The sequence below is a fragment of the Camelus ferus genome, chromosome 6 (genome assembly GCF_009834535.1).
Source record: "Camelus ferus isolate YT-003-E chromosome 6, BCGSAC_Cfer_1.0, whole genome shotgun sequence".
Taxonomy (NCBI): Eukaryota; Metazoa; Chordata; class Mammalia; order Artiodactyla; family Camelidae; genus Camelus; species Camelus ferus.
The window spans coordinates 68,222,805-68,237,364 of record NC_045701.1 but is presented as its reverse complement, the minus strand read 5'-3'; the positions used below and the strand labels follow the sequence as shown (position 1 = coordinate 68,237,364).

The window sequence follows — 14,560 nt, the reverse complement described above, 5'->3', positions numbered from 1 at the left end:
CAGAGAATCTGAACAGTGACTTGGGGCTCCACATAAGATGTGCCACTGGGAATTTACTGTCTTTGTTTTCAACTGAGAGCTTCCTCCACGGGATCCCATGTCCTTACAACTAGCCCTGAGATGAGGAGTTGGGGGAGCCCTGGCAGTAACCTAGGGGAGCGAAGATGGACACTTCTTTTTTTTAATTTTATTTTTTATTGATGTGTAGTTGATTTACAATGTTATTTTCAGGTGTATAGCAAAGCAGCTCAATTATACATACATATATATATTCAGATTCTTTCCATTATATGTTATTACAAGAAATTGAATATGGTTCCCTGTGCTATATACATAGGTCCCTGTTGTTTATCTATCTTATATATAATAGTATGTATCTGTTAATCTCAAACTCATTACTTATCCCTCCCCTTTCCCCTTTGGTACCCCACAGTATGCTTTCTATGTCTGTGAGTCTATTTTTGGTTTGTAAATAAAAGTTGTATTCTTTTTTTTTTAGATACCACATATAAGTGGTATCATATGATATTTGTCTTTGTCTGACTTACTTCACTTAATATGATCATCTCTAGGTCCATTCGTGTTGCTGCAAATGGCATTATTTCATTCGTTTTTATGGCTGAGTAATACTCCATTATATATATGTATATATGTGTGTGTTTACATACACACACACACACATACCACATTGTCTTTATTCATCTGTTGATGGGCATTTAGGCTATTTCAAGGATGGGCATTTCCTAGTGATAGTTCACAGTGTCAAGACACAGACACATTCAGCTAAACTCCATGGGCTGAGAGTTTGTTGATTACCAGATTAAGGAAGAGTGGGGACCAGCACTGCCCATCTTCTTAGGCCAATCTCCTTAATTCCTTATCATCCAGGGATCATCCCAGAAAGCATCTCCTTCACTTCAAGCATGCCCTCGGCATGACAATAGCAACTCATTTGGCACATACCAGCCACCAGGCAACCCAGCAACACCTCCGCACAGCCCTCACCCTCGAGGAATCTCTGACCCAGTCCCACTGATGGGAGCATGCATTTGACGTTTCTGTGGTGCCTTGTTTCATCCTAAACCACTGTCTCCCAGGAGAGTTTCCAGTTTGCTAAGCCAATAACTAGTGTTCTTTGTTCCACACAAACTTGCTTGAGAGGAGTGTGTCTTATTTCATCTTTGCATTTTCCATGGGGCCAGCTAAGCTCCATGCCTAGACCATAATATGCACTCAATTAAATTGTGTTAAATGAATGCATGCATGCAGACTGAATGAAACAAGGAATTATAAATAAGATACACCATACTCGGCTTCTAATTTTTGAGAAGTTGATTAGCGGCATAGAAGCCATGAAACATGACTATACTAACTGAAAGATTTAAAAACAATAGTGTGTTCAGACATACCCTGTCTTGCCTCCTTTTGCTTCCTCCTTTTTGGGTTGGAATATTTAACCAGAATACAGGAGCTCCAGGTGCATGGTAGGAAAACAGCAAACAGAACGAGAGAGTTGTCCAGGGTTTAGAGAGGATGGAGATGAGGGTTTTGGGGGGAGGAAGATGCCTTCAAAGCAGAAAAGTTGTCAGGAAACCATTTAATAATTGCGGAAAACATTTAATAATTGCAGTAGCAAAAGAACTTCTGCCTCATGGATGGCCAGTCCATGGCACACAGTACGGTCCCTCCACTGTGTCTGGAACAGCTCCAGGCAGGGTCGGGCGAACCCTTACTGCATTCCCCAGAGAGAGGACCGCCTGGGAGCCCTCCGGCCTCCATGCTTCTGTGCAGCAGTGGAACGTCCTGTATCCCTTTCCATTTCCTATTCAGTGACACGATAGATTCCATTTTGCACAAGGGCATCTGTGAAGGCTGACAACAAAACTGCCATCTCCTGAAGTCACTGTGACCCTCTGGCTCACAGCCATGCCACCAGGTGGTTAATTGGCTTAATGGGTCAGTGTCATCTGAAGCTACATCCAGGCAACATCACTCCCCATCTTCAGGTAATTGGGAGGCTCCTGGCCTGCAGGAGGGGTGAGGACCAGGACAAAAGCCTTAGCAAACAGTCCCTACACTCTGACCAGGTCCTCTTCAGGCTTGGCTAGATATTGAGATGCAGAGAGGTATTTCCCCAAGAGTCGGATTATATGGAATATTCTGAGGAGGAGCCCTGGGGACCGAGGCACATGTCCAAGGAGAAGCCACCATTCTGGACGTCCCTCCTACACACTCGAGGCAGGGAAGGAGCTGGACCATGGACCCCATTGCACAGCATCAGAGGCTGGGGCCCTAGAAATCTAAAAGGGTATTTTTTTCCTTACAGGTGGCCTGAACATTTTCTCAAACCCCTTGGTGGATGGGAAATTCTAGCAGCCGAGGGCATAGAAGGAGACGTGTGAAGTGCTGTTCAAAAAGAGGTAAGTTCTTCCTTTTCTTTTGGAGGCATAATAAAGACACTTCTGTTTAACTATCATATTGAGGGGAGGAGGCAGGAGGTTGCCCAGAGGTTTGGATCTCAAGAATCTAGGGCTCATGGAGTATTTTTAAATAAAATTCCTGCGAGGCCCGAAGCCCATTTGGCCAGCTCCTGTTGAAATATCCATCACCCATTCAAGGCATGAGGTGAATGGAGAAGAATGGAAAAATGTGCCGTGTCAGGACGGCTTTCTCCCTAAACACACATTGTATCTGCCAGGCTCCTTGGCAAGTCCAAGCATGAAGGCGGCATCCTGGTGCCAATAACACTGGGGCTCGGTGGAAAACAATTCTGACACCGAGGTGGGCTATGGTGTATGTTTTCCTGGGCCAGAAAAGAGGATCCCAGGGGAAAGGAGTTTGCTTTTCTATGCTCACTCCTGGACCCCTGAGCACAGCCCTATAGCAAAGTTTCTCCACTTTGGCACGACTGACATTCTGAGCTGGAAAATTCTTTGTTGTGGGGTGCTGTCCTGTACATTGTAGAATGTTAGCCGTAGGCCTGGTCCTTAGCTACGAGGCACCAGTAGCAACCCTTCCCCTCCAGTTGTGGCAATAGATATTGCCAGAAGTCCCTTAGGAGGCCAGGGTCAACCCTGGTTGAGAACTACTGCTTGAGAGCAAGAAAAGCCTCTGATAAGTTGAGGGGGGAAGAGTTGGGATGCAGCCCTCTGTCGAAACGTCACTGGAGCGCAGCCTCCTTTATCTCTCCCCAGAGGCACTCACCACCACCTGCCCCACGATGTATTTGTTTTTCTCTCTGGCTCCGCCCACTAGATGGTCGAGTCCTCCAGTGCAGTGACTCTTTGAGTCCCTGCTGTAATGCTGGTGCCTGGCATGCAGCGGGCATTCAATAAATATCCACCGAGCAGGCGAAAGGGATTCTAGGACACAGCGCGAGATCTGATGCCAAACTGCTCACTTTTCATGTACTTAAAAAGCTAATGTTTTAAAGTCACAGCGGGTGGTGGTGGCAAAATATCAGAAGGGTGTCAGCAGGGCACCACCCGAGTTACACCCGTCAACGCTGGGGAGTTCCCTCAGTGCCATGGTTTCCAAACTGTAGGCTGTATCCCACTAGTAGGTAATGAAGTCAGCTTTGTGGGTCACAAACAACATTCTTCTCAGTAGAAGAGAATGGAACAGCATGCAACAGAATGCAATACACCAAGGCATATCACATATACTGTTTCATGAAACATTTGCATATATGTATGTGTGTATACAATATATAACACATAATATAGAATATTATATAGACAGTTTATGCATATAAGTGTGTGAGTTCTCAGTGGTACAAAAATAAACTTTAAAAACCACAACCTAATTTTTGTAGTTCCCCAAACAGTAACTAAATACCACTCATTAGGCCTCAAGGGTGTTGTAAGGATAAGATAACATTTGTAAAATGCGTTGGCTTCCTCCCCTAGAAGCTTATACAGAAAAGCTATGACATCATTTCCAAAGGACTGCTGAGTGAGGTTCTACGGAAATCTAAAAGAGTTCAAATGCATCCTAAATCATCACAGTTCTTGATTTTTGCAAACTAGCACAGCCCATTAGGAAGGGAATGAAAGTGATTTCCTTGGAAGTCCCACCCTGCCAATGAGTCATTTTCATATCCCTGAGCAGTCTGAATCTTTGTGAAACTTCCACATTTAAGTGAGTTAGCCAGACCCAGAATCACAAAACGCAAAGCCTCAGAGAATGACCGCAAGGCGTAGGCAAGCTCATCGACATGATTGAGGACCCGGCTTCTGGAGCCAGATGATCTGAGTTAGAGTGCTGAGAGACATTGGGCAGGTTACTTAACTTCTCTGTGCCTCAGTTTCCTCCTTTGCAAAATGGTATAATGATAGTCCCCATCTCATAGGCTTGTTGTAAGGATTAAATGAGAAAGGCACATATAGCGCTTGTTAATAATTCAGACTTCAACATAAAGGTCAGGCTAACTGAACTCACACTTTATGAGTGCTATTTATTGCTTCCCCTCCTCTGCCACTACACGTAGTAACAATGAAGCCAAGATGCGCTACCAGGCTGTGAAGCCTTATAAAAATTAGAGAAAAGGTGTTTCCTTCTCTTGCTTCTGAAAGAGACATCTCACCCTTAAAATCTCAGCACATATCACCCCCAAGATATCTTAAGTGAGAGTAAAGGAAAGCTAAAATTTGGTAAAACCTCTATCATGATGGTACCTAATTTCTCCAGCACTTTGAATGGATCCCTGTGTTGGGAAACACTGATCTATTGCTAGTGTAGACCATCCACAGAAAGCCTCAAAGAGTCTTCTTTTTTCTACCAATAAGGGTTCTTATGTATTACATTCTTCTGCTCGAATTTTTGCACCAGATGTCATTCTTCTCTATAACAATTGGCTGAAAAGAAAGACGCTGAAGGAATCTGTGTGCTCATACATGTAGGCATATGCGTGGCCGTGCACACACATGTGCACAAATTCTTTTGGCTTCTCCTTTTTCTTTTGTCTTCAGCATGTGTGTATGTGTAGGCATGAGAATGTGCATACATGCATGCATGTATATATATGTGCACATACGCATGCATAAGCACATATGTGTGTCTAATTAAGGAAAATAATGAGGTTTAGACATGTTGGTGTTTCAATAGTTTAGTTCTAGGCATAATGCAAGCCAATAAGCAAAAATGACCTAGATTTCTTAATTAAAAATGTATAAATATAAGGAATTCTAATGAAGCTTAAAATATTGGCTCCACCCAATCCAACACAGACAGCTATTCACAGACACATACAATAAACTCATCCATCTTGTGACTATCTTGCATCTCCAGATCTATAGGAAAAGAATTAGTAAATCTCTTATTAACACCTTAGAGGCTGATCCTTGGGAAATTTTCTCTACCTGTCATGGGTACAAGAGATTATTCTTGATTGGACTATTCTCTATACTAGGAATGAACAAAGAAAGAGATGAATATATAAATAATTGTACCTTCATGATAACAAAAAGATACTTTTTATCATTTTAACTTGTATAATTAAGCTATAGAAATCAACGTTGGCCTAAAGAAATTAAACATAGTCAAATGAAAATAAGTTAAGGGACTTAAGAGAAATTAAAATTTATATTCTTGCATCTGTGTCTTCCTATAATTCAGCTTCCATGGGGATTTTGTGAAAGAGTAACCTCCTTACTCTTTTATGAAAGCTAGAACAATTTTCACCCTTTAACTTTGGTGCTGCTGGGAAGTGAAGGGGCAGTTGAAAAAAAAGAGATGGAAAGATGGGGGAGAGAGGAAAATTTACAAAATATATATAGGGTAAATGCAAATTTGCCAATGTTTTGTAATTTTGGTGATTTCTAAAAAGTATCCACAATGTTTCACTCATATCACTTTTTAAGGTCTACCTTGGTCTTTATTCAATAATTTGGATAATGGAGGTACAATAAGACCCTTTTGGTGGGCAGAGCCCATTAGTAAAAAGGGGATATATTACAGGTGCAAAAATGCTCCTAATACCCTATGTGTATATTAGCCAGGGAAGCCTAACGGCTGTAACAAACAGCCCCCGCATCTCAGTGGCTTAATCCTAATAAAAGGTGATTTCTAGTACACATACCAATTAGAGGGCTATTCAAAGGGGCAGCACTCCTGGGTAGCTCTCCTCTAAGCCACAAGGTAGGGACCCATTCTCCTTCCATCTAGCAGCTCTATCATCTCCAAGAAGTGTTTCTCAAATGTTGATGTGCACAGGTATCACACATTACCTGAGGATCTCACTAAAATGCAAATTCTGAATCTCTCCCCTGGATATTCTGCATCCACAGGCAGAGAAAGAAAAGGAGAAAGAGTAAATGACTGTGTGGGCAGGACTACATCCCTTCCTCCAACATCCCATTGGCCAGTCTCAGTCACATGGCCACACCTAACTGCAAGGGAGGCTGGATAATGTAAACCAACTATGTGTTCCAGAGGAAAAACAGTGTTATTAATAGTTAGCTACTCACAATAAGAAAAGAAGCCATAAACTAAAGAGATTTCAAACATCTAAATCATTAATCCTTCCTACTTGTAAGCTCAAACCAAATTTATTCAGGAGCAAGAGGAACAACCCTCCTAAATAAGCCATTGTTTCTGTTGAAACTCTGAATCCTTAAGTCTAAAGCCTTCATTGTAAATTCTTAAAGCTGCCATAAAGCAATGTGCCATAAACATAAACTTAAACTTAAGCAAGTCATAAGGGACTGTCCACAGTTTCCTCCTCTAGAGATTGGATAAGTAGATTTTCTTAGAAAAGATCTGTATTGTAATCCAAAAGAATTTCTGTTAACCCCTGAAAATAAAGCAAAATATTCTCCCCTTGGATCCAAACAAAAAAGGTATCTCTATGTCATCACTTATTAGAAGAATCAATTCAGAAAGATTAATATGTTCTCCAACCTAAAGGGAGAGGAAGGAAGAAGTTCAGAGCCTGCAAAAAAAAAAAAAAAAAAATTGCTTAGTGGTTGGATTCTGTCTCATCCAAAGAATAACAGCTTCTCAAAACAGAACAGTTAATACATAATAGGTTCACTTCCTGTGCTTGGTGTATATATTGATTCAAAAGTGATCAAGATGCAGCAGTGGGGGGTGGGAAGCCTAGCTTCTTGCCTCAGGTTAAACCACCTGCGAGCCAAGGGGAGTGAGATTTGGAGGTCATTTAGCCTTGAGAGGGTGGGAGAACAAATTAATTATGAGCATCACCTGAAAGCGAAACCACCCTCAGGCAAGGGGGGCTCCCCCTGGGACCCAATGCTTTAGCGGGCTCTGCTCTGGCTCCTCCTCCTCTCAGGGCTAGGAGCCCTAGGCAGCAGGATCATGTGCCCTAGTGGACCCCAATTTCCTCCTCTAGACCAGTGCTTCCCCAGAGAAATGTTAGGGGAGCCGCAAATGTGAGCTAAAGTTGTTAGTAGTCACATTAGCAAGTTAAAAAGGGAACAGGCAAAATTAATTTTGACAATATACTTCATTTAACCCGATATATTCAAAACATTATCATTCAACACGTAATCAATATAAAAATATTAATGAGATATTTTATGTTCTTTACTTTTCATGTTAAGTCTTCCACATCCAGCATGTGCTTTACACGTGTAGCACAACTCAAGCAGAGCTCCATGGCCACGTGTGGGGACGGTGTCTGACAGCACCGTTCCAGACTGGGCTCTAGGTCACGGACCCCAGGATTCCCTGCAGACAGGAAGCCATGTCTACTCCCAGGGCCTGGGGAGCCTCCTCTGAGCTCATGCTCCAAGGTCTGAGCAGGATCCACGAGTACTGTTTGAAGGGGGTGTGGGTGGAGCTTCCACATGTAGTCTGGGTCCCATGAATGTACGCCAGGCCCTGCACAATGGGGGGATGGGGCAGGGGTGGTTCTCCCCCAATGCCAGTGTGTGCCAAATAAATAAACTGTCCTATCTACTGTTGGCTCTTTATATAAAAAGCTATAAATCACATCACTACTGGCCCCTCTCATAGGGCTTAGGCACTGACCGTCACAGGCAATACTGGCTGCATTCTCCTTCTGTACATGACAAATATTATATTTTGAGAAAGAGCTCAGTAAGGGTTAGTGATTAATAAGAGAAGTGATATTCAGGCAGCCTGTGCTGGTACAGCTATACTGTGATAAATAAGTGATGAAACTTACTTCACCACTTTTCATCACTTATACTGTGATAAGTGATGAAAATATGTCTTTAATGGTGAGTAAATAGTAATTGCCCTGAGCTCCCTCAGAGCCCTCCATCACTGCCACTCAGATCCCTTCCCCATCCTTGATGGGTGAACACCAGGCACAGCCAGGATCTTCCAGGCTGGTGCTCCAACAGGGCCAGAGTCTCTGATCAACACCCCTGCTGGACAGACTGCTCCTCATTCCGACGATCACCCTTAGCTATTTGCCATTAGCTACTGCATTTTGCATATCCTGACCCATTTATTTTTTCAAAAATGTTTTAGTTTACTTGCAATAAACAAATGGTCCTTATTTCATATTGACTGTCAATTAAATTTCTGGAATAAGGATTCTGTTTTGCCACTGATGTGCCCTAAAGTTTTGTTAGTTGTTACAATGGTTGGGATAAGGAAAGATAAAGCAAGAAGATCAGAGGAATCACCTGGCATGCAGTGAATTCTCCTCTGCAGAGTACTGTTATGTAGAAGTACAGATATAATCAATACGAAATTACTGTTCAGTGTTCAGACAGAGGACAGAGTCCAGGGTGGTCCTCAATAGTCCACATTTCTTGGAATTCATGCACCTGTGTAATGCTCTTCCTTGGGTGTAGACAGGAACTGTGACTTGCTTCCAATGAACTAAATATGACAAAGGGGCTGGGATGTCACTTCTGTGACTCCATTACATGGACCTGTAACTCCTGTCTTGCTAGCAGACTCCCTTCCTTGTTGGCTTTGATGAGCCAAGTTGCCATGATGGGGAGGACCATTTAGTGAGGAACCAAGGGTGGTCTCTGGCCTACAGCCAGCTGAGACCTGAGAGACTTCAGTCCAACAGCCCTAAGGGAGCTAAATTCTGCTAACAACTGTGTAAACGGGCTTACATGTGGCTCATCCCCGGTCAAGCTTTTAGATAGGACGCCCGTCCTGTACAATACCTGGATGGTGGCCTCGTGAGTCCCCCTGAAGCAGAGGACTCAGTTAAGCCATGCCCAGATTCCTGACCCATGGATGCTGTCAGATCATAAATGTGTTTTGTTTTAAGCATCTTTGTGGTACTTTGTTATACAGCCATAGAGAGCTAACACAGTTTGCAAATGTGCTTTGGCTGAAATGTACAAAGATGTGTGTATACACATGTACACACATATAAATCTGTGTATGTGTAGAAAACTTCTGGAATAAGCAACTCTTACCAGTCAGTCCCTTGAGAGAAAGAGACAGATCCCGAGGGAGAGAAGAAAAATTTTACTTTGCTTAACCTTTTGTATTACTTTAGTTTTGTTGCTGTGTTCATGTTTTAGATTTATAAATTAAAAAAAAAATCTAGCTTAAATGTACAATAAATAGGTTTGAGATCATTTTTATTCCAAAAAATATTATGTGCCCAAGAAAATATTTTGATTTTTTGAACTTCAATCCTGTATTTCTAACCAGGATCAGATGATTAAGCCAATAAAACATGAGTCCAATAGCTCTGATGCACTAGTTTTGCAAGAAGGGGACCCTCAAGGGACTAGCCTTGTTGATCTCAGGGCAGGAGCCCTGGTGAGTGGAGGCAGGGTGTGCCTTAAAGGACTCAGACTGAGTTAGGGAAAAGTTACTGGGGTTCACCTTTTGGTTTTTCAGATGATGCTTTGAACCTGATTGACACCTCTGCACCTCCACTTCCTTTCTAAGAACAAGCAGCAGGAACTGTCTTTTCTTTCAGGCCACTACACCCAATAAATAAACACTCTTCGTTTAAAACAAATTCTCTCTTTAAAAGTGGCATTCATCTGAAATGTGCAAGTGGGCTGGTGAGGAATTGAAAGAAGTTAAATTACTGAATTGAAAGCAGTGCCCAACATTTAAAACAGTACCTGGCAAAAAAGAAAAAGAAAAAAAAACACACACACACAGAATGATTTGATAGACAATGAATGAAAAAGCATTAAATTAGTCCAGCTTCCAGGCCTTGAAAATTGCCACCAAAAATTAGGTAGAAAAAAACATTGACCACAAACTGAGAACATGTGACAAGGAAGGAACTAGATCAGCGGGAGTCTGGAGGGTGATCGCTGCCCCCACCATCTGTGTTATATCTGCTAAAATCAATAGGTCTACAGAAAAGTGTGGGGTTTTTTCTTTTGCTATAAGATAGCATTTTCAAATTGTGAGATGGACCCACTCCTACCAATCCTTTTGACCTCAAACCTTAAGAATGGCTCCTATGTTTCCGTCGATTTCTCAAGCCTCGCTCCATCTTTGGTCTGCTTCTGAAGTCCATCATAAACAGGCTTCTGTAATACTCAGCGAGCTAGTGTCACCATTCAGTGACATCTTCCCCATCCAGACAGTTCCTGAATTGGGAAGCCCCTCGGTGTGTGGAAGAACATAATTCCCTACTCTCTCTTCCATATAAATTTATGAGTCTGTATTCAGGATTAACACTGAGAAAATAAATACCTAGAGAAAGGGGGTCACAAATATAACAAATGATTGGAAGCCCTTGACTTCCACTCGCCTACATGTTTTTGAAAATAAGCAATACAGTAAAAGAAACAGAAAACTACAACGGAAGTGAAGGTTTTGAAGGCAGGAGACAATGGAAGTAACAGAGACAAGGGAATTATCTGACCATCAGTTAAAAAACAGTAAGGTATGGTAAGGTCTGTCTGTCTGTCTGTCTCTCTCAAAAATGGGGCTAGAAGGAGGGGTGGTTTGAAGGGCCCTGCACAGGAAACACAAATGTTAAAACACTCAAATCAGTTACTGTGGATTAACTCTAGGATCTCTGTGGATATGTCCTCTAAGGAGCTTGGATAAATTCAGTAATACAGGGAGTTCATACAAAGAGGTTTCCTAGAATGTGTGACAAATTTACATCAGTGCATCATGACACTCAGTATAGCAGGCATTGCTGGAAAGGGTTTTAACTTCCAAAACAACAGCCTGTCAACAGAGGACAGGCCCGTCTGTGGATTTCAGAGGACCAGAGGACCAGGCAAAACGAGGAGAGACTCTGAGCAGACCCGACACCAGGGAGAGCCCATGCCGGTGGCTGGCTGCCGGGCCTCCTCACACACGCGGCTCAGCCCGGCGCAGTTGCTCTTTTCAGCAGTATTTTCAGAAAACGAAGGGCTGGCATTTGTAAACATGCTGCTTGGGTGGAAAGATGCCCATGCACTAAGCAAGCTGTAAAAACCCATGTGGGACATTTTGCCAGAACAAAACACGAGACCACAACAAATAAAAGCAGGGCCCTCAAGGAAACCCAGCAACATGCTTTCAAATCACGAGCTCAGAGACGGCTATTTGTTGTAAAGCATAACTGCCTGCAGCTGGGGTGGAGGGAGACCATACTGCGCATCATGCGTGAGGCCAGGCTTTAAAAAACTACGGCACTTCGTGTTTCCTCACGGTGATTCACTGAACTGCTTCATTCCTCCTCTTCGCACGCTGTTCTCCTTAAGCCAATCTACATGTCTGGTCAATGTCCTCCCAAAGCTGTCCTTGAATCTCCAGGCTGGAGCACATACACAGGATGTGATGCCTCCTTGCCTGAGTCGGACTCCCGTTCTAGGCTCGGTGAGCAACCCAAGGTGAGGGTCCTGGCTTCTTTAGAGTTTTTCTAAGAACTCCAGCATGGTTCCTGGCTCCTTGTCGGAACTCACAAAGCTTTAGTAGAGCTACCACTGATGTAGGTGCTCCTGAGACAGAGGAGGTGGACCTATAAGGAGATCTCACCTTCCTGGTCCCACCCCAGCCCTAGTTGGCTGCCCACGCCATGTTCTCTTCATACATTTGCAAATCTACCCTGAATTTATGAATAGAAAATAAATGACTTGGCTATATACCTGAAACTAACACAACATTGTAATTCAACTACACTTCAATTAAAAAAGAGAAAGAAAGAAAAAACAGAAAATTTATTTTCAGGAAAAAAAAAAAAAAAGAAAAGACATGACAACAATCAGGGTCATCCAGCACCGTATCAGGCCTGCTGGAAAATAACTTCAAACATGTTACATTTGTCAAAATTCTAGAATAAAAAATGGTTACAAATTTAAATCATTATTTATTCAAAATGTATCTCTACGACTTGAGTTATCACCATTCATTTCAAGATAGATAAAAAGGGGGAAAAGGAAGGGAAGAAGAGAGGGCAGGTTTAAGTCAGGAAACATCCCACTTCTGGCAAAGGAACTTTTTTTTTAATTGAAGTATACTCAGTTTTCAATGTTCCATCAATTTCTGGTGTATAGCACAATGCTTCAGTCGTACATATACATACAAACAGTCCTTTTCATATTCTTTTTCGTTATAGGGTACTAAGATATTGAATATAGTTCCCTGTGCTATACAGTAGAACCTTGTTGTTAAGCTATTTTATGTATAGTAGTTCATATCTGCAAACCTCGAACTCCCTGTTTATCCCTTCCCACCCCCTTGCCCCCCTCCCCGGTAACCATAAGTGTGTTTTCTGTGAGTCCGTTTTGTAAATAAGTTCATTTGTGTGTTTTTTTAAGGTTCCACATTTGAGTGATATATGGCAATTCTGTTTTGGATCCCAGAACCGCATCATGCTGCTTCATAACTATGGGCTACTTGCTCAGTCTTTCTGAGGTTCAATCTCCTCATCTATAAAAAGGAACATATCTTTATATCCAAGGGTTGTGCTGCGGATTTGAGGGAGGGGCTGATTCACTCCAGGTGCTGGATGCAGACAGTCTCTAACCATGAATTCCAGGTCCTGTTCTCTCGTCCCTCTTTTCCCTGCGCCCTCCCCCAGGGCTGGTCAGACAGGGGGCTGCAGGGAACATCCTGAGAGAAGCCGGAATGAAATATTCCATCTGAGTTTTACTTGATACAATGAGTACAACAAACAACCTGCAAATCAAAGACTTAGTTTTCTTTTTACGACCACAGAGCCACAGAGTTCTGAAACCCTGTGCCCGCAGGCAGATAACGCCTACCCTCTCCTGGGCTGTCCTGTATTCCCCTAAGAAAATTTCTTTGCATAAAAGAATACAAAATGCTACAAATGAAAAGGCATGCTGGAAACAAGGAGGGGTAGGAGAGGACAGGTTTAATAAATCAGCTTCCTGGCTAGAACAGGTCTTTTTTTTTTCCTAAAACTTTCTTAGGTGACCAACCACCAACACATGGAATGTTTTCATCACATTTACCTCCTGCTTTTCACCCCTTCCTCCTGCCACCCGCACCCCCAACCCAGAAAAGAGTAATAGCCCATGTCTCAACTGGTCCTTGAGCAGAAACTTTCTCTTCCCCTATTTTCTTTTCTTTTTTTAGATTTTTTATTGAGTTATAATCATTTTACAATGTTGTGTTAAATTCCAGTGTAGAGCACATTTTTTTAGTTATACATGAACATACATATATTCATTGTCACATTTTTCTTTCACTGTGAGCTACCACAAGGTCTTGTATATATTTCCCTGTGCTAGGGACTTCAAAGTTTCTACAACTGCAGTTTTGCTTAAATCCAAATGTCCCTCACCTGGGCTCCCCCAAGATCTCCAGTTTTCTAGGCATTATGATTCATGCATTTATTTTTAATGGCTCAAATGAAACCCTCACCGATCTCACATACTTGCAGGAGTCCAGTACCCTCTTCGCAAGTTCTGTGGATTCCTGGTGGGTTTATCTGTCTCTGTCATCTGCGATTTTGATTTGTGGGTCCCACTGAATGTTATTTGCATTTCAGCTCCTATAGTCATTCTCTTTTGCCGCCTCAAACTAATATAGAAACCATTTGAGTTTTAATTTCCCAGAAATAAGCCCCTCATATGTACAGTAGGCTTTTGTGAAGGTTTTGGGGAGGGTGGTGGACAGAAGTTAGAAAACAGCAAAGCTCGGTAATAATTAGGCATTACTGTTCTGCTATCCTGTCCCCCACCTTAGGGACGATCTCCTGTCCCAGCTCCTCAGTCCCCTGCTCCAGACATTATGCTGCCCAGACCCACATTCTCATCGTATGCTGCCCCTCTTCTCTCCACTCCCCAGAACTCATTAAATTCTTCCCACTTCATTTTGCAAAGTAATCCGGACTTATGTCTATTCTGAAGCATCCTTCCAGACCACACTGCAGGGACTCGAGGCAGACCAGGGTCCACACCTTTCACACTCCAGAAAGTCCATCAGAGGTATTTACCTAAGAAACAAGTTGAAATAAATCCAACCCTTCCATCCGAGTAACAGAAAAGCAATCACTTCCTTTTCCCCCCTTTCTGCTGCACTAATTAGGCATTGTATGCTGGTTAATGTAAATGAACAATGTCAAGTGCATACAAGTGCCAATTATGGGCTATATCCTAGGCAAAGTTTTGATTCTTGAAATTTCACATCACTCAAAGTTCACGGCAGCATTCTGCTCTAT

General features: G+C 42.5%; 1 protein-coding gene across 5 annotated transcripts in view; it reads right to left on the bottom strand.

Moving 5' to 3' along the window:
• RGS6 (regulator of G protein signaling 6) overlaps positions 1-14,560 on the bottom strand; it is a 474,528-nt gene that overhangs the window by 275,185 nt on the left and 184,783 nt on the right. The window lies entirely within an intron of this gene.